This window comes from Eumetopias jubatus, unplaced genomic scaffold (assembly GCF_037043125.1).
Source record: "Eumetopias jubatus isolate StellerSeaLion01/CBP00866 unplaced genomic scaffold, mEumJub1_p1.0 scaffold_12, whole genome shotgun sequence".
In the NCBI taxonomy this organism is placed as follows: Eukaryota; Metazoa; Chordata; class Mammalia; order Carnivora; family Otariidae; genus Eumetopias; species Eumetopias jubatus.
In genome coordinates, this window is record NW_028274818.1 from 112800987 (window position 1) to 112825743 (window position 24757).

The window sequence follows — 24757 nt, forward strand, 5'->3', positions numbered from 1 at the left end:
GGAACCCTGAATCTCAAACCTGAAACTGAACCCCACACCCAAACTCTGGACCCAAGCCCTGAATCCAAGCCCTGAACCACGAACCCAAACCCTGAACCAGAACTCTGAGTCATGAGCCCTGAACCCAAACCCCAGCAAGAACCCAAACACAAATGTGACCTTAAACTTTATCCCCTAAGCCCTAAGTCTTAAACCCTAAATCATAAGCCTAAAGCCCTAAACTGTAACTCCAACCATTACCCTCACGCTCACCCAAAACCCTCACCCTCACCCTGATCCTAAACCCAAACCTTGATCTAGAACTCTGACCCAAACCTGAACCTGAACCCAGACCCAAGCCCTTGACCACACTTTGTTTATGCATTCACCATGGATGGACAGTTGCATGGTTTCTGCCTTGTGATTATCGTGAACATTGTTCGGGTTTGGGGGCTAGGGTTAGGGTCTTGGGCTTGGGTCAGGACCAGGCTTGAGATCAAGTTTGGGTCGGAATCATGTTCAGTCAGGACCAGGGCAATTTTTGAGTCAGGACTGTTGTCATTCCGTATTGTTTCCAATTAATTGTTTCTTAGCTATTTTTGGAGAAGTTGGGGGGATATTGGGCTCCATTCAGCTTGAATTTTCAGAATTTAATGGCTTCAGCTGGACCCAGGGAGCGAGCAGGTGCTTCCATTGAGCGGAGAGCTCACCTTGTCCTGCACTGCCTCCCCCGCCTGCAGAGGGCGCACGACCCCAGCTCCCGCCCGGAGCCCAGAGCCCGGCCTGCGCAGCCGCAGTGACAGGAGCCGGACCTCCTCAGAACCTGAGGTGGAGGCTTCTGGGGGCCGTGGGGCGCGTCCACGCTGACAGGAGCCCGTCCTCCTCAGGCCCCGCTCTGGAGGCTTCTAGAGGACACGGGGCGGTGTCCGCAAGGACAGGAGCCCGGCCTCCTCAGGACCCGCTCTGGAGGACGTGGGGCGCGTCCACGCTGACAGGAGCTCGTCCTCCTCAGGACCCGCTCTGGAGGACGTGGGGTCCCGTCCACGCTGACAGGAGCCCGGCCTCCTCAGGCCCCGCTCTGGAGGACGTGGGGCGCGTCCACGTTGACAGGAGCCCGGCCTCCTCAGGACTCGCTGTGGAGGCTTCTAGAGAACACGGGGCGGTGTCCGCAAGGACAGGAGCCCGGCCTCCTCAGGCCCCGCTCTGGAGGACGTGGGGTCGCGTCCACGCTGACAGGAGCCCGGCCTCCTCAGGACTCGCTGTGGAGGCTTCTAGAGAACACGGGGCGGCGTCCGCAAGGACAGGAGCCCGGCCTCCTCAGGCCCCGCTCTGGAGGACGTGGGTCCGCGTCCACACCGACAGGACCCGCTGAGGAGGACGTGGGTCCGCGTCCACACCGACAGCACCCGCTGTGGAGGACGTGGGTCCGGGTCCACACCGACAGGACCCGCTGAGGAGGACGTGGGTCCGCGTCCACACCGACAGGACCCGCTGAGGAGGACGTGGGTCCGCGTCCACACCGACAGGACCCGCTGCGGAGGATGTGGGGCCGTATCCACGCTGACAGGAGCCCGTCCTCCTCAGGCCCCGCTCTGGAGGCTTCTGGGGGCCGTGGGGTCCCGTCCACGCTGACAGGAGCCCGGCCTCCTCAGAACCTGAGGTGGAGGCTTCTGGGGGCCGTGGGGCGCGTCCACGCTGACAGGAGCCCGGCCTCCTCAGGCCCCGCCGCGGGAGGACAAGGTGAGGAGAAGCCGTCTGAGCGGGGACCGCGGAGGGGGCCCGAGCTCACAGGACGCAGCGGAGGAAGGGCGGGTGCGCAGACCGCGGGGTGTCCGTGGCTCTGTGTGCGGTGACGTGGGGTCCCCGCGGTGCCGTGCGCGGGGCTGTCGGGGCTCCGCTCTCCGGCCTCGGATCCGCTCGGCGGCCCCCGCGGCCGTGTCCACGCGCACCCGGAGTCGGTTCCTGGGCTGCTCCCGCGGTCTGCGGTCCGGGCCGGCCGCCCGCCGCTGTGCTCCGGCTCCCCCGCCTCGGCCCCGCGGCTCCTCCCCGCGTCCACACCCGCGTCAGGGCTGTGGGTTCCGTGTCTGCGAAGACCCCGCTGGAGGCCCGTAGCGGCGGCGCGGACTCGGCGGACGGCGGGGGGAGAGTAGACGTGTCCGCAGCGTGCGCTCTGCCCTGAGCGCGGGGCGTCTTCCCGGCGAGTCTCCCTCGACGTCCGCGGTCCGTGTCTCACGGGGTCGGAGGGCAGGTGTGTCGGCTCCTGGGGACGTGTGCTCCTCGGTGTGTGGTTCTTCTCGATGCGGCTGTGAAGGAGCCTGCGCTCCGCGGGTCTCGTCCCGACGGTGTGTGAGGAGCGCCTGGAAATGCACCGGATTTTTGTCTCTCGGGTTTGCTCCTGGCCAACTTACCAAGTTTATCCGTCCTGTTGACCTTAAACTGAAAGTGCGGTCGTTTTACCGGCAAAATGGGCTTCTTTGGGAGGAGCAGAGACTTGCCGTCCGGGACAAGCCAGCTCCGGCCACATCGCGGACGAGAAAGGACGGAGAGGAACAGCGTGTCGTGGGGAAGGAGGAGGCAGCGGGGGGCGCTGTTCCGACGGGAAGTCCGCGGGAGAGAAGCCGGCTTCGGGGTGACGGCGGCTCGCCCCCCTGAGCTGCGGGGAGCGTGGGGTTCCTGGAGGAGCGGACACCTGCGTCCTCCGCTCCGGGGCCTGTGACTGACGGGTGTCTCCCGTGGAGGCTTCCGACCCCGGGCCTGTGACTGACGGCCGTTCCCGTCCCTGACCCTGAGCGGCGGGCTCCCCGCTCCGGCCTCCCTGCTGGCGTCCCCAGTCCACGTTCCTGAGGTGCCCGTCTTGCATTTTCACAGTTCTAACCAGGTTTTGGGGGAGGGTTGTGGAAAATGGGAATTCCAGATCCCACTGCTTCTGCTGCACCCGAGACACGGGGGCTGCTGATTGAATCCTCCCGCGAGTCTCTCGCTACCACGTGGCCTCCTTCAAGGGCCGGTGGGCTCTCCGCGGTGGGGGAACCGGGTCTGGGAGGGCGCGGCCTCCGTCACAGTCTGGTGTCGTCTCTGCTTCCGTGACCTGGTGCTGACGTGGTGGTTTGAAGAGTCGTGGACTCTGCGGTGATTTCAAAGTGCGGTCAACCTGTCACCGCAGCGCAAATACGCTTTATCTCCACACTCAGACCCCGGCTGTCGTCTCCTTACCACATTTACCACTTCACACGGGGTGCTTCAGGGCGTGTTACCCCAAACAGGGACACTGTCCCGCGGAACCACCACATACCCGTAAATGAGGAAACCATTACACTCTCCACATTATAACCCAGACCACAGGCCCACTTCCACTGCCACCACCTGCCCCACATCCGAAATGGCCTTTTCCATTCGGATCCAGTTTTCTTTTTCTGGAACTGCTCCGAGACTTTCCCTTATTTTCACAACCCTGATGGATTTAAGGATTTAAGGATGGATTTAGAGCCATTTCACCTTTGATTATCTTTTTCAAGATTGTTCTGGCTAACTTGTGGTCCCTTGAAATTCCATATGACTGTTAGGATTAGCTTGTGCATTTCTTCCCAAAGGCCTTTGTGAATTTTGTTGGGAACACATTGAATTTCCACATCGCCTTGTGTTCTACTGCCATCTTATCAATAGCATGTCTTTTCCTCACCATGGGGTGTCTTCAGAATTATTTAGGTTTCCCTTACTTTCTTTCAGCAATTTTTGTAACATTCAGTGTACAAGATGTGCACCTTGATTACTTCTATACCTAAAAATTTGTTAATGTTGGTGTTCCCTAAAATGGAATTGTTTTCTTAAATTCCTTTTTGGATGATTCATTGCTAGTGTACACAAATAAGAGAGATTTTTGTGTATTGATATTTTGTCCTGTAACTGTGCTGAATTAGGTAGCTGGCTGTAATCATTTTTTGTTGATTCTTTAGGAAGCTCTTTATAAGATGATGTCATCCCTGGTCTCTGAATAGACAGAGTTCTAGTGTTTCCTTTCACATGTGGATGCCTTCTTTCTTGGCTTATCCTTCTGGGTAGAACTTTCAGTACAATATTGAGCAACAGGTGAAAACCAGCAACCTGTCATTGTTCCTGATTTCAGAGTAGAGCTGTCCATCTTCAGACTTGAGCATGGTGTTTGCTAGAGATTTAATGAGAAAATTACTCCTTATTCCTGCTTTCGTGAGTATTTATATCAGCAACAGACTTTGGACTTTGGTTAGAACATTTTCTGCATCAATTAATATGACCACATGATTTATTAAAAATTCATTGTGCTGTATAACATTGCTTGTTTCACTCTATTGAATAACCTTTGAGGTGTTTGTGCAGAGCCACTTGCTTAGGGTGCACAGTCTATTTATGAGCTCTTGGTTTTGCAATTCTTCTGATCTAGCTTCTTACATCTCTTTTAAGAAAGGTACAGGAATGCATTTTGCTGATTTTGTGGGGTTGGTAATAGTGGTTAGGGCTAGGGTTAGGAGTTAGGGATTAGGTTTAGGGTTAGGGTCTCCCTGTCCCCTGCTGCACAGAACCCATTCTCCTCTGTAACTAGAGTGATATTTTCGGAACATAACCTTTGGGCCTTTCTGTGGTCTGCTCCCCTCCTGCCCGTCCTCTCCAGCCTCACCTCTTCCACCACGGCCCCCCCTTCTGTGGGCCACCCAAGTGTGTGGTCGTCCCACATGTGCCCTGGGCCTGACTACAAGGTTCCTGCCTTGGTTTTAAATGGCTATTTCTGTGCTGGTGTTTGTGAAATGTGGGCACTCGCTCCGTCTGGATGTGCATCCCCTTGGGATTCCTCAGTGCCCACCAGTGGGTTTGCACTTGTGCACTTTCTCTGGACCAGCTGCCTGCACTGTGTCTTAGCAAGCACTTACTGAGCTCAGTCACCCAACAAGGGGCAGAGCATGAGAGCGAGAACTAAGATACAGGCTCCCTGCTACTGGGCCCTCCAGGGACTCGCGATGGCCCCGACTTCCTGACTCCTTTTGTATTGTGATATAAAGGACATACAACTGATACCATGAAGCACGTTTCAGTGGCAATAAGTATATTCCCTGTTCTGCACCGGCTACCTCTGTCCATCGCCACAATGTTTTCATCATCCCAAACTGAACCTCTACCCACGAAACCCTAACCCCCCATTCTCCTTCCCCAACCCCGGCACCCAGCAGCTCCTTCCACCTCTGTGAATGGGAGTGCTCTCCATCCCTCCCAAGTGGGGTCCTCCGGTGTCGGTCCTTTAGGGACTGGCTTATTTCACATAGCATAATGGCCTCAAGGTCTGTCCCTGTGAGCCGGAACCTGACCCACTTTCCCCCCAAAAGTGTGGCTCAGCCCTCTCCTGTCTGAGCCGAACTTCCTCAGTCCCCTCTGCTCCCCTCACCTTCCTCCTCAGCCTGAAGATGATCCCAGCCAGTCTGCAGCTTTGAAGACCTGCTCAGTCCGGATGCCAGGCACATAACCCGGGGGCCCCGGTCCTCACCTATACCCCATCTGTCTATGTCAGGTTCCTGCTGCCCTCCCCCAACTGACCAGCTGTAACTCCCACAGGTGTCCCCATCTCAGGAGAGGGAAACACCAAGTCCAGACCCTTGGAGTCCTCTGGGACTTCTTGCTTGCTACCAACTCTCCCAGTAGTGAAGTGGCTACTGGAGGACATTCAATGTCAAAAAGATTTAAAGGCATACGTGAGTCTCTGCTGCCTAAGGCAATGGATAACAGTTGGGGCAAATAGAAACCAAGCATAATCACAGGAAGAAAGGCTGAGGAATGAGGAGCTTTAGGGAAGAAGGGTCTGGAAGCTCTGACGGCCCCTACCTGAGCTTCAGATGCTCTTCAGTTACTCCGGTGCCTCTGGTATCTTCCTGGAAACCTGACATGGCTGTTTTCAGACAGCTCGTCCAGCAGTACCCTCAGTTTCTGGGAGGTGAATTTGCTGGAATCCGCAGGGTGTCCTGCTGCCCCACCGGGATCGCGTTTTGAAGGTGCTTTGTCCGGGCATCTGAGGATGCTACAATGCCCAGAGGCAGGTTTCCAGAAAGCGCACTGGGGTCCGTGGCATCCTACTGTTTTCGAATCAAAGCCCTGAGATCTTTAAAATGCCAGCAATGTTACAGCATGGGCCAGAAAAGCAAATGTCCCTGTGCACCCAACACCACCTAAACTATTGGGCATTTCTTGTCACTTGAGCTGAGCACAAAGGATTGGGAGTCGGGGCTTGAGGAGGGTCCTGGGCCAGACTTTGTATTTGGGAGACAAAAACCATCCAGACAAGCTTATGCTGAGCCTGAGGAGGGGGGTCTGTTTGGAGACCCCAGTTGCAGGCACTGCTGTCCACGGATTATCCCTCAGCCTGCCCCAGTGCACCTGCTGCTGGGGGAGAGCCTGCCCCCTCCTCTCTGCCTGAGGGCTCTCTCCTGTACCAGGTGCCTCTTTCCCTGCGAGCCACTGCCATCCTGCAGCCTGGGAGGGTGGACACCCTGAGTTCCTCCAGCTACTGGGGGAGCACCTGCCCCCTCCTCTCTGCTTGAGGGCTCTCTCCTGCATCAGATGCACCTCCTCTCCTGCCAGTCACTGTCAGCCTACAGCCTCGGTGGGTGGATACCCTGACAACCCCCAGCCCGGTGGCCAGAGCCAGTGTGACATTGTTTCCCAGCAGGCTTTTATGCCATGTCGCCACAGTGCTCACTCTCCTCCTGCAGGCTCACTGTGCCACATCCTCCCTCGGTCTCCCTGGGCCCAAGTCTTCTTCTGCTCGCGGACCATCCTTGACCCAGGCTCCACATGCTGGGACTGGGAGCAGGTTTCTGGACCTTCTGGAATCTCGCTTCCGTGCCCGTGACATGGGCACAGTCCATCCTCACAGACTGCGCAGAGGAGACCCAGCACAGGAAAAGGCAGGCCACTACAAGGGAGATGGCAAGTGACCCCAGAGGGAGCACACAGTCCTTGCAAAAAGCACCGGGCTCACAGGACCCAGCATAGGATGTGGGCGTCAGGCCAGGGGGCACAGGGAATCCTGGAGGGGGTGACCCTGTCGGGGAGGCCATGGAAGGGTCCCAGAAGAAGCAGGAGACAAGGAAGACGACAGGACACAGCTTCCCAAGGAGTTTGATGGAAGGATCAGAGAATTGCAGAGACCCTTGGGAAAACTCAGACCCTGGAGATGTTGGCTGAAATGCTGGCATTTGGTCCGAAATGTTGGGTCACAACACCGCAGTCGACACTGGATGATTTAGTCTTTGTTGGTTCTAGGAATCAGTAGGTATCTGCCAGTGGAACTCACATTGCATGAAGTCTAAGATATACTTACCTTTCATTACTTTTCAGGACTAGATTTTTCTAGAGGAAGTGCTAAGTTTGGGTCTTCCATTCTTTTCTTTGTGCAACTGGCCTGTGTTTTCAGGAGCACATTCCTTGTGCTCATCACCACTCCTAGCCCTGAGAATTGCCCCTGTCTCCATCTCAATGTTCCCAGGGGCAGGGTGGCAGGAGGGGTGGGTCTCAGGAGGGGCTTCCCAGATCCTGTGCCCCGGATGACACCGGGACAGTAGCTGCAGGGCATTCTATCATGAGGACTGGGACCATGCATCCCATCCATCTCCTTGGGCATTAGTGTTGGTCCATTCCCTGCTCTCTCCACCACCGCTGTGATGAACACTCCTGACAATACGTGTGTGAAAAACCGAACCAGAGTTTCCGAGGTTGAGTCTGAGGCTGAGGATGGGTGCACCTGTGGCCTGGGATGGGTGCTGCTCACTGTTCTCCCAGACAGGGGTGCCTGTCACCGTTCTCTCTGGGGGACCTCTACTTCCTCACGTTCTCCCCAGGGCTGCTGGTCCCCAGACCAGACACCTGCCAGTCTGAGGGTGACCAGCGCTGCCTCCATAGGGTTTCCTTTGCCGGAGTCCTTCCGCAGGAGCTCCCGCATCTCTGACACATATTCCCTGCATGCCTACTCTTCCACCTTGGACTTGCATTTGTTTGGTCTCCATCCCTGTGGAACCCAGTGACTGGGAGCGTGGTTTGGGTCAGAGTCAGGTGAAACCTTTCTCTGGCCTTGGGTTGTGAGCAATACTTTTGCCCTTTGTGGTGTGCTGTCCAGCTTTCTGCATTTCCCTGGTTTCTGTGTGGGTCTCAGGAGGAACCAGCACTGTCCTGTCTGGGGTCAGGCTGTGGTGTCCCAGCAGCACCAGGGGTCTCGGCCCTGAGATTGTTCCCACCATTCCGTTTAGGAATTGTAATCAATGTAATCTATGATTCCATCTGATGTGTAATCCATCGGGGATGTCAATATCAAATGAGGGAAATTTTATGACAAATAAACACAGAAGAAAATGAGTCCCGTTTGAAAATAGGGGGGCAGACACAAAGGCCACTATTGCGTGATTCCACTTACAGAAACATCAGGAATAGGTAAAAGAACAGAGAGAGAAAGCAGCTTAGGGGTTGCCATGGTCTGGGCTGTAGGAGAAATGGGCAGGGAGGGCTTCTGGTTCGGGGACTCCTTTGGGGAATGAGATATTCTGCGGCAATATTCTGGGGTGTGGTGGCACAGCGTTGGGCATGTACTTAATGCTTATGACGTGTTCAATTGAAAACAAGTAATTTTAGGGGCGCCTGGGTGGCTCAGATGGTTAAGCGTCTGCCTTCGGCTCAGGTCATGATCCCAGGGTCCTGGGATCGAGTCCCGCATCGGGCTCCCTGCTCCTTGGGAGCCTGCTTCTCCCTCTGCTTCTCTCTCTCTCCCTCTGTCTCTCATGAATAGATAAATAAAATCTTAAAAAAAAATAAGAAAACAAGTAATTTTATTTAAAACAAATAATACACAGTATATAGGACATGGAAGGATAAAATAACAGTTAATATGTACCAGAGAGAAAGAACATAGGGGGAGGGGATGAAACAATCGGGCGGGGTCTCGTGTTCCAGCGATGGAAATAAGGGTAATTGTACAAGGAGCTCTCCCTGCAGGGCTGTGGGCTCTGGATGTGGCCGTGTGAGCCCTGCAGGAGCAGGAGTAGGGGCAGGGGTTAGGATAGGGACAGGAGCGGGGGCAGGATCTGGGTCCGAGGCAGGGGCAGGGGCTGGGGTGGGGGAAGGGGGAGTGGCAGGAACTGTAGCAGGGGCAGGGGCAGGGGCTGGGGCAGGATCAGGTGCCAGTTCTTCCGGGACAGCGCCAGGCTCTCCGTGGGCAGGTGCCGGGTCACCTGCCAGCTCCTGGTCTCCTACTGAAGTCACTGCAGGCACCAGCCCTCCCCCCAGATCCGGCTCTAGCTCCTCAGGTGGTGGAGCAGCTGTGAGAGGAGAAAAGCTCACCCCTGTGCCTGCTCTCCGTGGGCCTTTGCAGAGACAGAGCCTAGCCCAGGGTCTCCCAGAGAAGCCACAGCCGTGAAGGACCCCTCACGGGGACGTCTCCCCAACTGCAGTCCACCCGTTGTGTGCTCTGTGCCCAGTCGTTGCTCCTGGCCCCACACCAGCCTCTGGTGGCTCCTCCCTGTGGGGCCAGCACCAACCCGTCCCCACACACCACAAACACCCAGCCCCAGGCTTCTCACCCTCGGCCTCGGCCTCCGTGGGCTCCTGCTCCTGGACCACTGTCCGGTGAACAACCACCTGGGACAGTGGTCCATGTGGTGTCGGAAGTCTTGCCTGGCAATTCCCCAGCACCATTCTCGGGATGCCTGTGGGGTCAACCCCTCTGTCACTCTGTCAGGGAGGAGGGCATGTCTGCCAGCTGCCTCTCCATGTCCTCCGTGGCCTTCTGCAAAGACAGGGACCGGTAGCCGGCCCCGAGGCGTCACAGCCCTGCCCGGCCATCCGCACTGTCCTCCTGCCCAGTCCCCTGCTGCTCCCAGATCAGACACACACCTGTGCATGCACAGCCCTGCACCCGGGATGCAGTGACCCATCCCTGCAGAGCTATCGGGATAAACCTCGGGCAGAAGGGTCAGCGCCCACACACCCCATCCCACACAGCCAGCCTTCACCTTGAACATGAAGTGCCCACCGGGTATCTGACCCCTCATCAGCCTGCTCCTGCTCGGGGTAGCCCCACACCCATGACCCCCCTTTACACACAAACTCACACACAGGCGCACACACTCACACACAGACAAACACGCACACACACCCCCATCCACATACGTGTGCACACACACACACACACACACACACTCACACACACACACACACACACACAGGGAGGGCACCTGGGTCTACACAGGTCATCAGAGCGAGTGGGGCTGGGTGGCTGGCCTTGGGCCTCCTGGTGTCACCTCTGTCCTTCTGGCCAAATGGCCAGAGGTGGTGGGGAGCCCTGACATGAAATCCCCAGCGGAGGACAGTGTATGCAGGGCGCGCTTTCTTCTGCCTACAGCCTCTGGACCTCAGAAAGCAGCATGTGAGCGTCTTGGTTTGAGGATTTCCAACGAAATGAGCTGGGCAGGGGGCTGCCTGTGGAATGTGGGTGCCTGGTTACTGGGGTTCCAAATTCTGTTGGGCTCTGTTGTCAGGGAAGTGAGGTCACCACTGCCTGGGGTCCCCTTACCCAAATTTCTCCTCACACAGGAGCCCCCCGAGGGCCCCCCTCCCCCGCTGCGGAATGCTCACCCTCCCCCCATGCCCCATCCATACAGTGACACCCTCACAGCCCACCCACAGCCCCTGGAGGCCTGGGTGCAGCCAGTGTCCCAGCTGTGAGGGCACAGAGCTGGATTCAGACCTGGCTCCTGCGTGTGCCCACGGTTATGACCTTGGACAGACCCTGTGCCTCTCAGGGCCTCCGCAGGCTCCCCATCTGCACATCGGGGTATTCTGGCTTCTACTTCTAGGTTCGCCATCAGGGGTAGGACCTCTACACATGTTCCATACCTACTATCACAGGAGGCTGGTGCACATGTGGCAATGCAAGGATGATCCAGGAGCTGGGCTTGGCATGGAACACAGCTCATAGGGGCCTGGCTCTGCTCTGGGGTCCAGGCAAAGCCACCCCCCTCCTGCCTATGTCACAGCCCCCGTGTGAAGGTAGTAATGTACTGATTCTGACCTTGTCCCCTGGTGACGCAGATTTCCAGGGGCTCCCATTATGGTTAGGCTCAGGTCCCAGGGCCTCGTCTGTGCCCGTGTGCTGGGCAGTCCCCACAGTGGCTCCTGGCACCCCTGAATCCTGGTCACACATCCCTGTGGAATCCCCTCCCGTCCAGGGTGGATGGCCTGTGTGACGCGCTCTCAGGAATGGAATGGCACAAAATGCCTGGATGTCATTTCCAAGCTGGTGGAGGAAAGTCTATGACTTCTCCTGGTTCCCTCTGTCCTGTGTTCATTCTCTGTCTCCTTCTCTGTCTCTGTGTCTTTGTCTCTCACAGGAGCAGGATCTGTGGGTTCCATGGGCGATGTGAGAAACCTCAGAAGCCTCCCTTGTCGCTGTTTGCCTCTCCGGTCCTGGTGCTCCATTCCTTCCCAAGGCCTCCTCCCCCTGACCAGAGCAGTGATCCTGGATCCTCTTCCACATGGGGACCCTGAGGCTGCAACAAGGAGGGCCCTGACCTTGGTCTCCAGACTGGTGGCCCTGTGCTCTGCCAAGTTCTGCACACCCAGATCCTCAGCCCCCCAAGCCCCCAGTCTGTCCTCTGCTGAGAAGGACCTCGAGGGGTTAGAAAACATTTTCCCCAGACTGGGATCACAGGGGGTCGGGGATGGAGATCCAAGGCCAACAGGCTCTTCGACAAGCCTGTGGGACCCTTGGGACACTGCATCTCTGCAGCCCAAGTGACAGAAGAGTAAGCTGAGGCCTTTTGTGCTGTAGCCCCTCTGGACTTGGGAGTGGGTATCTCTTCTTACTCCCAAGTGCCCAGGGTGGTGGTGGACACCGGAACCCAGACCCTGTCTTCTCCCAGTTCCCTGGCAACCCCCTGGGTCCCTTGGGGAACCCTGACCATCAGCCTGGCCTGTCTCCCCTCCCCATGCTCTGGATCTGGGTCCTTGCCGGGAGTCCTGATGCCCTGCCCCATGGCCCAGCCGTTTCCAACCTCTTTCTTCTTTCCCCCTTGTCCCCACCTCGTTCCCAGGGTGCCCTCCCCTTCTGACCCCAGCTGGGCAGTCAGAGTGATGTGGGTGTGGGGGTGGGTTTGCAGGTGCACATGCCTCTACGTGCATGGGGATGCCAAGGTCTTGTCGCCACATGGGACGGGGTGGGTAGCTATCCCCAAGGATCTGAGGGGCTCTCACCCCCAAAGCGAACCTCATGGGAGGGTTGGGTCTGGTCTAGGACTGGAGAGCAGCCTTGCTTCTTGGGCTCTGCATCCCTCAGTTGTCCTGGGTCAGTCCCTGCCTCTCTTGACCCAGGTTCCCAACTGTCCCTGAGGGTTGGACATGGAAACGCTTGAACGTGGCCGCTCCTCCAGGGGTAGGTGGGGGACAGGTGCACCAGGCACCCAGGCCTCCCCACCGAGAGGGCCAGCCAGGTGTGTCATGTCCAGGTATGCAAAGGAGACCTGCACACAGCACCTGTACGGTGAACCAGCCCTGCAGCGGATGTACATGAGCCCCATGGCTCTGCACCTGACCGTTCCCCCACATCCCCTCACCACAGCCGACTGCTCTGTGGCCCCAAAGTCCACTGGGCCCCGCAATCACACCCACCCTGGGCGGCAGGCCTTAGGGTGCAAGGCCAGGTGGGTAGGACATCTGGGGACGCACAGGTCATTGAATAACCCCCACCCAGCTGGCCTGGAATGCAGACTCCCTCTCAGGGTCCAGCTAAGTGCAGGGCTGGGCCAGAGGACCTGGAGGCATCAGTGGAGGCCAGCTCAGGACACGAGAAGATCAGTCCGCCCCTTCCCCTTCTCCTCTCCTCCTTCTGCCTTGTCTTCCTGGCAGGAGCCGGGACAGAGGTCCAGCCTGTCCCTGGCGGCAGCCCCAGCTGGAGTCAGAGGGGCGGGAAGGAGGCCGGGGAGGAGGGGCCCCCCAGCAGGATGCCCAAGTGTGAAGGGGGTCGTTACTGTAATGAGGGACCCCATGGGCATTTAGGGATTTCAGCCCTTTGTAGACATGAGCAGTGGCCCCAGGACTCGGCCCCTGCCCCATCCTTCACTCTCCAGAAGGCCCTGCATCCTCCCCAGCCCAGTCCTTGTCCACAGCCAGTCCTCCCTCCAGCCCCAGGGGCTCCACGGGCTGCGAAATCATTACAAGCTGGAACCGAGCCGTCCCTATGGGGCCTGGTTCTGGGTCCTGCAGCCCCAAAGTGAGGAGAGGTGAGGCCAGGCAGGAGTGGGGAGAGGGCAGAATGGAGTCTCCCTGGGGGCCATGGATCCCTGGTCAGTGCAGACCCTGTTGTGTGCTGGCCCCTAGGGCACCGAGATTCCAGCTCCTGGTCTGACTCCGGGAGGGATACCAGAGTGTGGCTCCTGCTAGCTCAGATGTGTCACTCTGTCCTGTAGCTACAGCCTGTCCCACCAGCTGAACTCCCCCTCCTAGTCGGCCAGCTCACCTTCACGGTCAAGAACAGGCCATCATGAAGCTCAGGGGCAGGTGCTTGGCTGGGCAGGCAGGGGAGGGCTCGCTCTGGGCTCATGGAGTCTCTGGCTGGTCTAGCAGGGGCTCTGGAGGGCTGGCCTTCCAGATTCTCTGCTGACTAGCCCTGGGTTAGGGTGAGGGTTAGGGTTAGGTTGAGGGTGAGGGTGAGTTTTAGGTTTAGGTTTAGGGTTTATGGTGAGGGTGAGGGTGAGGGGTGAGGGTTAGGGTTAGGGCTAGGGTTAGGGGTAGGGGTTAGGGGTAGGGGTTAGGGTTAGCGTTAGGAGATGATGGCTCCTGATACTCAGGTAAAGATATATAAGACCTACTGGATATTCAGTTGAAGGGCATGTGACCTCCTGAAAGTTATGTGAGCTGAGAAAGTGCGACATTCAGTTAGAAAGTTAGTAGGAGAATAAAGCTCATTTGACAATCTGAAAACTCATAACACTCAGGAAGAAGCTATGAGGTGTCCTGACACACAGGTAGGCGAGGGACAACCTGTTGATGCTCAGATGGTCTGGTGGAGAACTTACACTCAGGGAGAGGAGGGCACACTGCCCTTCATGCAGGTGGAGGTGTGACCTCCTCACACTCCTACAGGAAGGTGAAGCTTCTTAACATGCATGTATGTGAGGTGAGCATTTGTCATCCTCCCGTCGGTGAGATGCCGTCTCCTGACAATCAGAAAAATGAAACCTCAGGATATTCAGGTTATTGTGGTGAGAATTCCTGACCCTCAGGTATAGGAGACACATCTTCCTGCATGTAGGTCCCAGAGAGGAGACCTGGAGACACTCACGTAGGAAACACCTGACCCTGTGATACTCAGCAGTGAATAGAAAGGTGGACTTTGTAGTCCTAAATTAGAGAAATTCAAAGTGGCTCTTTGAAAAATGTGCTGATAGTATGTACTTGGAAGAGGGAAAGACAATTTGCCCTATACAGGGTCAAGGATCGATTAATCTGGTGATCCCGACACCCTGTGACCTTGACATGCTGCATCATCTTGACAGAGATGTACAGAACTGCCCCTCAACCCATGATTTGGAACAGGAACTGTGGTTGCAGCTTGCATGAGGGGCAGACCCTGACACTGCACAAAACTGGATCCTAAGATGATATGGAGCCTTCGAAGGGTAACTGAGAATGAAGATCCTGGCGTTGGGACAGAGGGAGGGGGCTGCACATGAGCCCCCATCACCCGAGGGTTGCAGAGGAGCCTGTACAGAAAGCTGGCATCTTGTTTCAGCCTGGACTGGTTAAGCTAAACGGCTCCTGCCTGGCCTGACTATTGGGGGGGGGAGGGGGGATGTAGCCATGCTGATTGGTCAGGAGGCCACAGAGCTGTGTGAGGTCACTGGGCTTCCAGGCCAGGCTGGGGCAGGAGTATGGTAGAGATGCTGCCAACTGCCGTTCTGCTGGCCTTGGCAGTGTCTGTGGTTGCCAAAGATAACGCCACGTGTGAGTATGTGTCAGGGACACGTCCGGGGGTGGAAAGGGTGTTTTCTGAATAGCAAGCCCCACCCAGACTCCCTCTGTCCAGGACTAGGAAGGAGGCCAAGCTTGGGACTTAGTAGTCCCCTGGGTCTCACGGGTGTGACCCACATCCCCAACTCAGACCATTCGTGCTCCCAGCTTCATCAGCCGAGAGACCCCAGGGCTGTCCTCGGGCTCCTATGCCTCCCGTAGCACAGACGCTGGGGTCCTTCCCTCACCTAGAGACTGACCTCACTGCCTCTTGCACATCAAGTCCCAATTTTTAGAAACCCCTTTCTTCCCACGGATAGTGAGGTGCTCCTCCTGTGGCTGACCCCAAAGACCCCAGGGTGTTGTCATGGCATTCTTCTAGGGTTGGGCCTCCACCTTAGACTCTGACAGACCCCAAGTTACACCCAAACTCTTGTGGCCTCTCCCCAGTTCCCAGAACTTCCACCCCAGGACGCCGCTGCTCCCCACACCTGGGATCACTGGACCTGCCGTGGCTACTCTCCCTCCTCCTGCCACCATCCAACCCCACATCGCAGCCCCAACACCCCTGTGGCTGTTTCCTGAGTTTCCCGCCCAGAATTGGCTCTAAAGACCTCAAGCCATTACACCTCTCTCTCACCTCCTCTAGCCTCCCCCCTGCCTCGGGATCTCTCATATTTCTAGGGCCCTTATCATCCATCTTGCTTCCTACGGCGCCTTCTTTCCTTGCCTTGGGGCTTCACCCACAAGACCCCAGAACCCATACTCCTCAAAACCAGTTCCGAAGTCTGCAGCTTCTGGCTTCCCTACCACCCTGACAGCACCTCTCCTCACCAGCTCCCCCTCGGACCCTCCACACTCCCGGTTGCCCCATTTTGCCCAGCCCCCTAGCCCTGATTCCCCCATCGTGCAGCTGCGAGTACAGGCTGTGCCTATTCTTGGTTTGAACTGTGCCCCTGGTCTCTCCCCAGTGCCCCCTGTGGGTTATGGTTCAGGCAGAACCCACCCGGAAGTGGCCGTATCATCAGAGGGCAGGATGCAACAATCGGGGCCTGGCCCTGGATGGTCAGCCTCCAGGTAATCATGTCCCATAATAACCGAATGTACCATGCGTGCGGAGGCACCTTGCTGAACTCCCATTGGCTGCTTACGGCTGCCCACTGCTTCCTCTCCAAAAAGTACGTGTGGGAGCACGTGGAGGGAGGTCTTCAGAAAGGCTCTTCCCAGAAAGGGACATTCTCCAGGGCTCTCTGTGCGCAGTCTCCCCGGGGCTCTGGGCTTTGTGGCAACCAGACCATGAGTGGGTGGTCCCAGGCCCTTGCTGAGGAGGGCTCTGAGGATCATGATCACCAGAGGTTTCTGTCAAGTCCGTCCTTTCTGAGGATGACCTGGCTTGCCTCTGTGCCCACAGAAAAGTATATGACTGGAGACTGATTTTTGGAACAAGGGAAATTGTGTATGGGAATGAAAAGCCAGTGAAGCTGCCTCAACAGGAGAGAGATGTCGAGAAAATCATCATTCATGAGAAATACATCCCCAGTTTAGAGCACAATGACATCGCTCTCATGAAGATCACCCCTCCCGTTCCCTGTGGGCAATTCATCGGAAGGGGCTGCCTGCCCCAATTTAGCGCAGGCCCACCTCGAGTTCCCTAGGCCTGCTGGGTGGCTGGCTGGGGATTCTTGAAAGAGAAAGGTGAGTATGGGACGGGCTCTCACAGTGGTAGGGACACTGCAGGTCATTTCCTCAGTGGTCTCTGAAGTGCAGGGCACATATGTGGTGCCTAGTGGTAATGTCCACCAGAATGCGGGACACTGTCCCCTTTTAGAGCGGGAGAAACTGGCAGCCGAGTCCCCTGTCCACAACCTCACCACTGATGGCTCGTGTGGTCGCTGGGTGGAAGGGTGCATGCAGCCCCAGGAGAACCTGGACGTTTTTTGAATGGGGTATGGGCTGTGGCTCTATCTGGGGCCTGGAACCCCAGTTGCTACCTTCTGGAAATGGGGGATTGTCCCCTGAAACGACACTTGGAGAAGAGCTCGAGATGGGGTTTTGTGGTTGCGGGCCAACTCCTCCCCTCTCTGGACATCCATTTCCCCATCTGTGAGTGGAAGGGACATGTCATGTGCTCTCTGAGCTCTGAGACCCCAGAACCCAGCCCTCTAGACCTCAGTGAACCTCAGCTTCACACCCTCGCTCGTCACAATGCGAGAATCCCCCCCCCCAATCCGAGTGACTTCGTTTTCTCTGGAGAGAGGGGACAGGGTTCTTGGCAGGACAGCAGTGGTCAGCAAGGGTTTGACGAGTAGGTTAGGGCTTTCAGCTTTCCACAGGTGACCACATGGACTTTTTACCCAGTCACATTGGGGATGAGAAACCTGAAAATTATTATAAATACATATTAATGGGCCCACACATACAAAAATCTCATCTATGATATCAGTAACGTAATGTATTGTAGAAATCATTTTTTTGTAATCCACATGTGTTGTGGACCGAATTGGGTCCCCTCTTAATTCATATGTTGAAATCCTAACCTCCATTATTTTATAGTGTCTGTATTTGGAAATAGTACTTCCAATAGGCAATTAAGTCAACATGGATCATATGGGTCACCTTCATCCAATATACGTGATTTCATATAAGTGGAGTTTAAGATACAGACACTTTTAGACTTACAGCCGTGTAAAGACAGACAGAGAAGATGGATGTCTACAAGCCAAGGAAAGGGTTCCCAACAAAATTCAACTCTGCCAACCCCTTGACGTCCATCTTGTAGCCTCCAGAAAAGTGAGAAAATTACCTATTATTAATTACAACCCAGGTTGCGATACTTTGATATGGCAGCCCCAGCAAACAAATACACTATGGTAATGACAAATAAAGTATCAATAAACTACAGACAAAAGGAAATAGGAGGTAAATAAAAGCATCCCATTATTAAAAAAATCAACAAAATGAAGGCATTAAAAAAGGTAATGAGGGACAGCAATAGCTATAACAAGAAAACACTTAACAAAAAGGCATTGAGTTATTTTCCCACCAGTAATCCTATTAAATGTCCCATTCAAAAGATACAGATTGACAGAATGGAATGGATTTAAAAAGAGAAAATAACTATGCTGCCTACAGGATACTCTCCTTAGTTCTAAGGACAGACGTTGATAGATTGTTAATGAAACAATAAAAAAAAAAAAGACTGTGCTGAAGTAGTAACCGATTGAGATCAGTGGCATTTATACTAAATTCACACAAACATGAAACTGTAAGAAAGGAAAAGGACACATAACAATAATAATGACACTTCACAATTATAAATATATGTATACCAAAACCCAGAGATATTAAATATATATAGAAATTTTGGCATGATTTCTAGGGGAACATGGAACGTTTTCCAAGATAGACCTTATATAAGACCAATAAACATTTATTAACATTTTAAGAAGTGTAAAGTCATACAAACTAGCTTTCCTTATCATAATGAGATAGAATTAAAAATTGGGGCAAGGGCAGCCATAGCAGGTATGACTGCTATTACTGCCCACTTTGGGAGCCTCAAGGCACACGGCAAGGATATCATCCTTCAAGTAGCCCCTGCACATGAGCTTAAGGCAGGCATTTTCCTGACTGCTGTCACCTTCCAACTTCTAGCACATGTTGGAGCAGGCTGGTCCCTTCACAGCACAGGGTCAAAAACCTTTTTGGTGTAACAAGCACAGTTGTCAATTGCAGCCAAATGGACTGAAGGAAACTCTAGTCAGTCATGATAGTAAAGTGCACACAATCCACATAGAGACCTCCCTAGAGTACCTGGTTCTGGTGAACCGGGGCATTGTGCTGCTGGACAACACAGGACCTCTTCTTCAAAAAGCCATGACTGTTAAGGTCAAGAAATGTAGCTTATTTTCCAAATACATAGGAAACAAGCACAGAGGGTTACACATAATAATGAGCTGGAGGAATATATCCCAAAAGAACAAGGGCAAAACTGCATCAAATTGCTAAATGAAGAGAAATAATCGATATGACTGTTATAAATTCAAAGTAATGGCTGTAAGATATTCATGGGATTTGAGAAAAGACTGTAGGCTCTCAGTCATACAAAGACAGAACATATTGAAAAGAGACCCAGACTTAGATAAAGAACTCAGTAACTGAAATAAAATACAGTAGAGGGAAGCAATAGCATATAAGATGAGGCAGAGGAATGGATCAGGGAGCTAAAGGAGGATTAATGGAAAACAACAAAGATGAACAGCAAAAAAGAAAGAAAATAAGAATAATAAAGTATGTGACAAGGTGAAGGGAACTCAGCGTATCATCAAGATTAATAACATTCACTTTATAAAGAATCCTGAAGGAGAGAGAGAAAGAGGGGCAGAAAATTTATTTGAAGAAATAATAGCTGAGAATTTCATTAATTTGGGGAAGGAAAGAGGTATCCAGATCCAGGAGGCACAAAGAAACCCTCCCCCCAAAAAATCAAAGCAAGGAGGTGCAAACAAAGACACCTCATGGCAAAATAGTATTGATAAAGTGAGAATTATCTTAAAAAGCACTAGAAAAGAAAACTTACATATAAGGGAAATGACATAAAACTATCAATAAATTTCTTAGAAACTTTGCAGGCCAGAGAGGTGTGGCATGTTACATTAAAAGTGCTGAAAGATACAAGAAAACGTAAAACAATATATTGATGCACACAATATAGGAGCACTGAAATACACAAAGCAACTCTTAAGAGCCATAAAGGAAGGTAATCACAGTAATACAATAGAGGACTTCAAGACCTCACTCACATCAATGGATAGATTATCTAGCCAGAAAATCAACAAGGAAACAATGACTTTGAATAACACGATGTACCAGATGGACCTACCGGATATATTCAGAACATTTCATTTAAAAAATATTGGAATACACAATCTTTTCCAGTACATGAGGCATTCTCCAAAATGGATCCTATGTTAGGCCACAAAAAAGTCTCAAATGCAAAAAGATTGAAATTGTATCATGCATTTTTCTCACCACAATGGTATGAAACTAGGAAGCAATTGCAAGAAAAAAAGATGGAAAGAGCACAAATACATGGAGGCTAAATAACATTCTACCAAATATTGAATAGATGAAACAAGAAGTAAAAAAGGAAATCAAAAAATATATGGAGAAAAATGAAAATAAACTACAATGATCCAAAATCTTTGGAATGCAGCAAAACTATTCTAAGAGGAGACATTATAACTGTACAGGAATACATCACAGAGCAAGACAAATATCAAATAAAAAACATAACATTACACTTAAAGGAACTAGGAAAACAAAATAAAAACCAAGCCAGTAGAAACAAAAAAAAATAAAGATTAATCAAAAACAAATGAAATTTAAACTATAAAACAAAACCCAAGAAGACCAAATTAATGAATCCAGGAGCTGTTTTTGTTTTGTTTTTTAAAATTTTTTTATTGTTATGTGAATCACCATACATTATATCATTAGTTTTTAATGCAGTGTTCCATGATTCACTGTTTGTGCATAACACCCAGTGCTCCACGCAGAACGTGCCCTCTTTAATAGCCATCACCAGGCTACCCATCCCCCCACCCCGGTCCCCTCCAGAACCCTCAGTTTTTTTTCGGAGTACACCCTCTCTCATGCTTGGTCTCCCCCTCCGATATCCCCCCTTTCATTCTTCCCCTCCTGCTATCTTCTTTTTATTTTTTCTTAACTTAAATTGCATTATTTGTTTCAGAAGTACCGATCTGTGATTCAACAGTCTTACACAATTCACAGTGCTCACCATAGCACATACCCTCCCCAATGTCTATCACCCAGCCACCCCATCCCTCCCACCCCACCCCCACTCCAATAACCCTCAGTATCCTGAGATTAAGAATTCCTCATATCAGTGAGGTCATATGATACATGTCTTTCTCTGATTGACTTATTTCACTCAGCATAACACCCTCCAGTTCCATCCACGTCGTTGCAAAAGGCAAGATCGCATTCCTTTTGATGGCTGCATAATATTCCATTGTGTATATATACCACATCTTCTTTATCCATTCATCTGTCGATGGTCATCTTCGCTCTTTCCACAGTTTGGCTATTGTGGACATTGCTGCTATAAACATTGGGGTGCACACCCCTTCAGATCCCTACATTTCTATCTTTGTGGTAAATACCCAGTAGTGTAATTGCTGGTTCTCCCTTGGGTGGGCAGAGGGGCGAGCCCTGGTCCTGCTGGGCTTTACGCTGAGGATGCAGAGGGAGGACTGAGGGACCTTGGACCCCCGCCCAGCCTCAGTCTGGGAAGGTCCGTGGCGGGGTGGGGGTGATGGGAACACGTGGTGAGTCCTGACTTCCGCTTCCGGGTCTCAAAGATGCTGGATGCCTTGGCAGAAGGAGAAGGGCCTCCCTCGTTGGGCAGAGAGGAGGCCTCAGGTCCTGCTGGGCTTTACGGTGAGTATGCAGAGGGAGGATTGAGGGACCCTGGACCCCAGCACAGCGTCAGTCAGGGAAGGTCCATTGGGGGGAGGGGGGCTGATTGGAACAAGTGGTGAGTTTGGACTTCTGAGTCCGGGTCTCAGAGAGAATGAGGTGAGGCCCTGATGAAAGGAGCAGATGCTCAGGTGGGCAGAGGGGAGGGCCTTAGTCACCCCATGGCGGGGGGTGGCTTGCGGAGGCCAGGGATAAACCCTGAGGGAGGACAGAGGGGAGCCCCGCAGAAGCCCACCCATGATGTCAGTCTAGGGAGCCCCCTCTGGGCGGGATGGGGACACGTGGCCAGTTCGGCGGACTTCTGCATCTGGGTCTCCCGAGAACCTGGGGTCCTTGGTGGATCGAAGGAGCAGGGCCTCCCTCAGGGGGGCAGAGGGGCAAGCCCAGGTCCTGTTGGGCTTTACACTGAAGTTGCAGAGGGAGGACTGAGAGACCCTGGACCCCAGCCCAGAGTCAGTCCCTAGAGGCCTGAGTGGAGGACGGGGACACCCCGATTGTGTTCATGCGTGCGCTTGTGTGTCCCCCACTCACCCATCCGGGTGTCCCAGACACGGGATGCCCCGGCGCCCAGGAGCCGATCCACAGGCAGTAGGGACAGGCAGAGGCATAGGCACCCAGGGAGTCCTGGTGGAGATCAGAAGAAGGCCCGAGAGACCTGGATGCCCCATCTCAGCCTTGGGAAGCCCTGGGCTTCGTGGCCACACGTGTTAGCCACAGACTTACCCCGGTGGGGTCAGGGCAGGGAGGGCCTTGGTGATGGCAGACCAGCTTCGGGACAGCAGCCGGAGGGGCCTAGGACCTGCCAGGGCTCGAAGCGAGGACCCCCAAGGGACTCCCCAGGGAGCCCGCAGGACCGCGGCCCTGATTCAGCCACGGGAGACTCCTGGGATGGAAGAGCCCACACAGTGCGTGGCCACTTTGGCCTCAGGGCCTCCGAGAACCCCTGGCCCTTTGGATGGAGCACTGCCTCGAGTATGCTGGTGGGGGGCCGTGGCCCACGTGTTGCTGGGTGGAAAGGTGAGGACCGGAAGGAGGACTGCGGGATTGGGGACAGTGAACAGATTCGGTCCCGGGAGACCCCGGGGCCAGATGGTCACCTAGGGTGTGCCCTGACTTCCCAGCCACGTCTCCTAGAGCCTGGGGTCTGGGTGGAAGGAGCAGGCTTCAGGGCCCCCCAGGCTGAGCCCGGTCCTGCCAGGATGGAAGGGGAGGACCAGAGGGAGGACTGACTGGGCCACAGTACGGACAGGCCATGGAGGAGGCCCCTTGTGGAGGAGGAGCCCATGCCTCCTGTCCGGGGGTCCACATCTGGCTGTTAGAGCCTGAGGGCCTGTGGTTAGAAGGAGCGGGCCTGGGGTGGGGCGGGCCTGTGTGCGTGTGAGGGTGGAGTGCGGGGTCGGGGGGCGGGGCACGGGTCCGGTTGGGACTCAGGGTGAGGACCCTGGGGGAGGACTGGCCATACCCCCTCCACCCCATCTCAGCAAAGAAGCCAGGGCACCGGAGTCTGGCCGTGCCCGATCCAGGGAGGATCGTTCAGCGGGGGCCCAACCTGGCACGCATGCTTACTTGTCTCATGGGCCAGAAGGCGGGAGTCCTCGGGGAGCTGAGGTCTTGGTCTGAGGGGCACATGCCTTCTGTCTCACGTTGGGGACCTGGAAGAAGCGCAGGCCCTGGCAGGAAGAAAGAAGATTAGCGTCCTGAGGGCCTGAGGGCATCCCCACCCCAGGACAGAGTGGCCCGTCCCTACTACCAGCCCTTTGGGATCTTGCCAGGGCCTGAGGGGGTGGATGGAGACGTGGCCGTGGACGAGGACGTGCTGGCTCCTCACCCTCTTCTCGGAGCTCTCAGGGAGGTGAGGACCATGCTGGGAGAGGTCGGGGTCAGGTCATCTGGGGAAGCGCACCTGGGAGACACACAGGAGTCCCTGCTCCTGCCAAGAATCAGTGTGGGGACACCCGAGGGAGGAGTGAGTGACTCCCCACCAACCCCTCGGGACCAGGAAGGGATGGCCCAGAAGTGTGTGCAGCCCCTACCTGGAGGCCCTGGGAACCCTGGGTGGGGCCTGTCAGGCTGAGTCCCTCCTCCTCCCCAGATCCTTCCTCTCAGGATGGAGAGGGCCCGGGCCTGAGGTTCTGGACTCGGGTAGCAGAGGAGGCAGGTGCCCTGGCTCTGGGTCTGGCCCTGATGGTGGGGGGCAGATGAGAAATGAGGGGATGCCTCCCACAGCAAGATCCATAGGGCCCAGGCCTACCCTGACGCTGCTGCCAGCCATGGGGAGACGGGTGATCGGTGGGCCAAGTTATTTCTCCTGACTTTTCCTTCTGGCGTCTCCCAGAGATGAGGCCTTGGCACCAGGAAGGTGGCCTCCGGTCAACACAGGGAGTTTTCCCAGGCCTTCCGTGGGGTCAAGGTATAGACGGAGAGGTGCGCCCATCCCAGCAAAGACGGCAGCCGAGCTTGGCCGTCCCTGGGATCCCGAGACGAGCCCTTAGACCTCTGGCAGGCGTGGGCAGAGGTGGGCCCCCTCGCTTACCTTCTGTGGGGTCTTAGGGCTGGGCGGTCTTGCTGTGACCCTGTGGCCTCAGGCTGCGGGGGTCCGGCCCAGGCCCTGCCAGGGGAAATAGCAGTCCCCTGAGGGGCCGAGGGGACCACCCAGCTTGGACAGATGGGGACCTCACAGAGTCCGCCCCAGCCCTCCTGCCCCACTGGGGGCCGTGGGCCGTGCTCTGTGTCTGCACCCTGAAGTGACTCCTCCTTTTCTCCTCCAGGGTCTTCCAGTATTCAGTCGAGGCCTAGGTCTGAGGCAGGAGCCTCTAAGGTCCCAGAGCAGGGGAGGTGCAAGTGAGTGCCAGTGGTCAAGGTGAGGTACTTGCTCTGAGCATGGAGCTAGGGGCTCGCCCGTCCCACCGCAGAGGGGACCCCTCAGCACCCAAGTCCGATGCAGTGCACTGTCAGCTCCAGGACTTCAGGCCTCTGCTGCCGGGGCTGCACCCTGAGGAGCCATCCCACGTCTTTCTTCAGGTTCAGCCCGACACAAACACCATGCCCCTGGGTCAGAGGAGTGAGCTCTGGAAGCTGGAGGAAGACCCAGGCCCGGCCCAGGGCCTGGTGGAGGCACAGCTATCGGGGGCTGGGGAAGAGGAGGTCCCAGCAGCTTAGATGAGGAGGGTTTGAGCACCTGGGAGGAGCCGGAAGTCACGCAACCCTCTCTCCAGGACAAACTCCACGTGAAAGTGGCTGCCCTGGTGGAGTTCCTGCTCCTCAAATA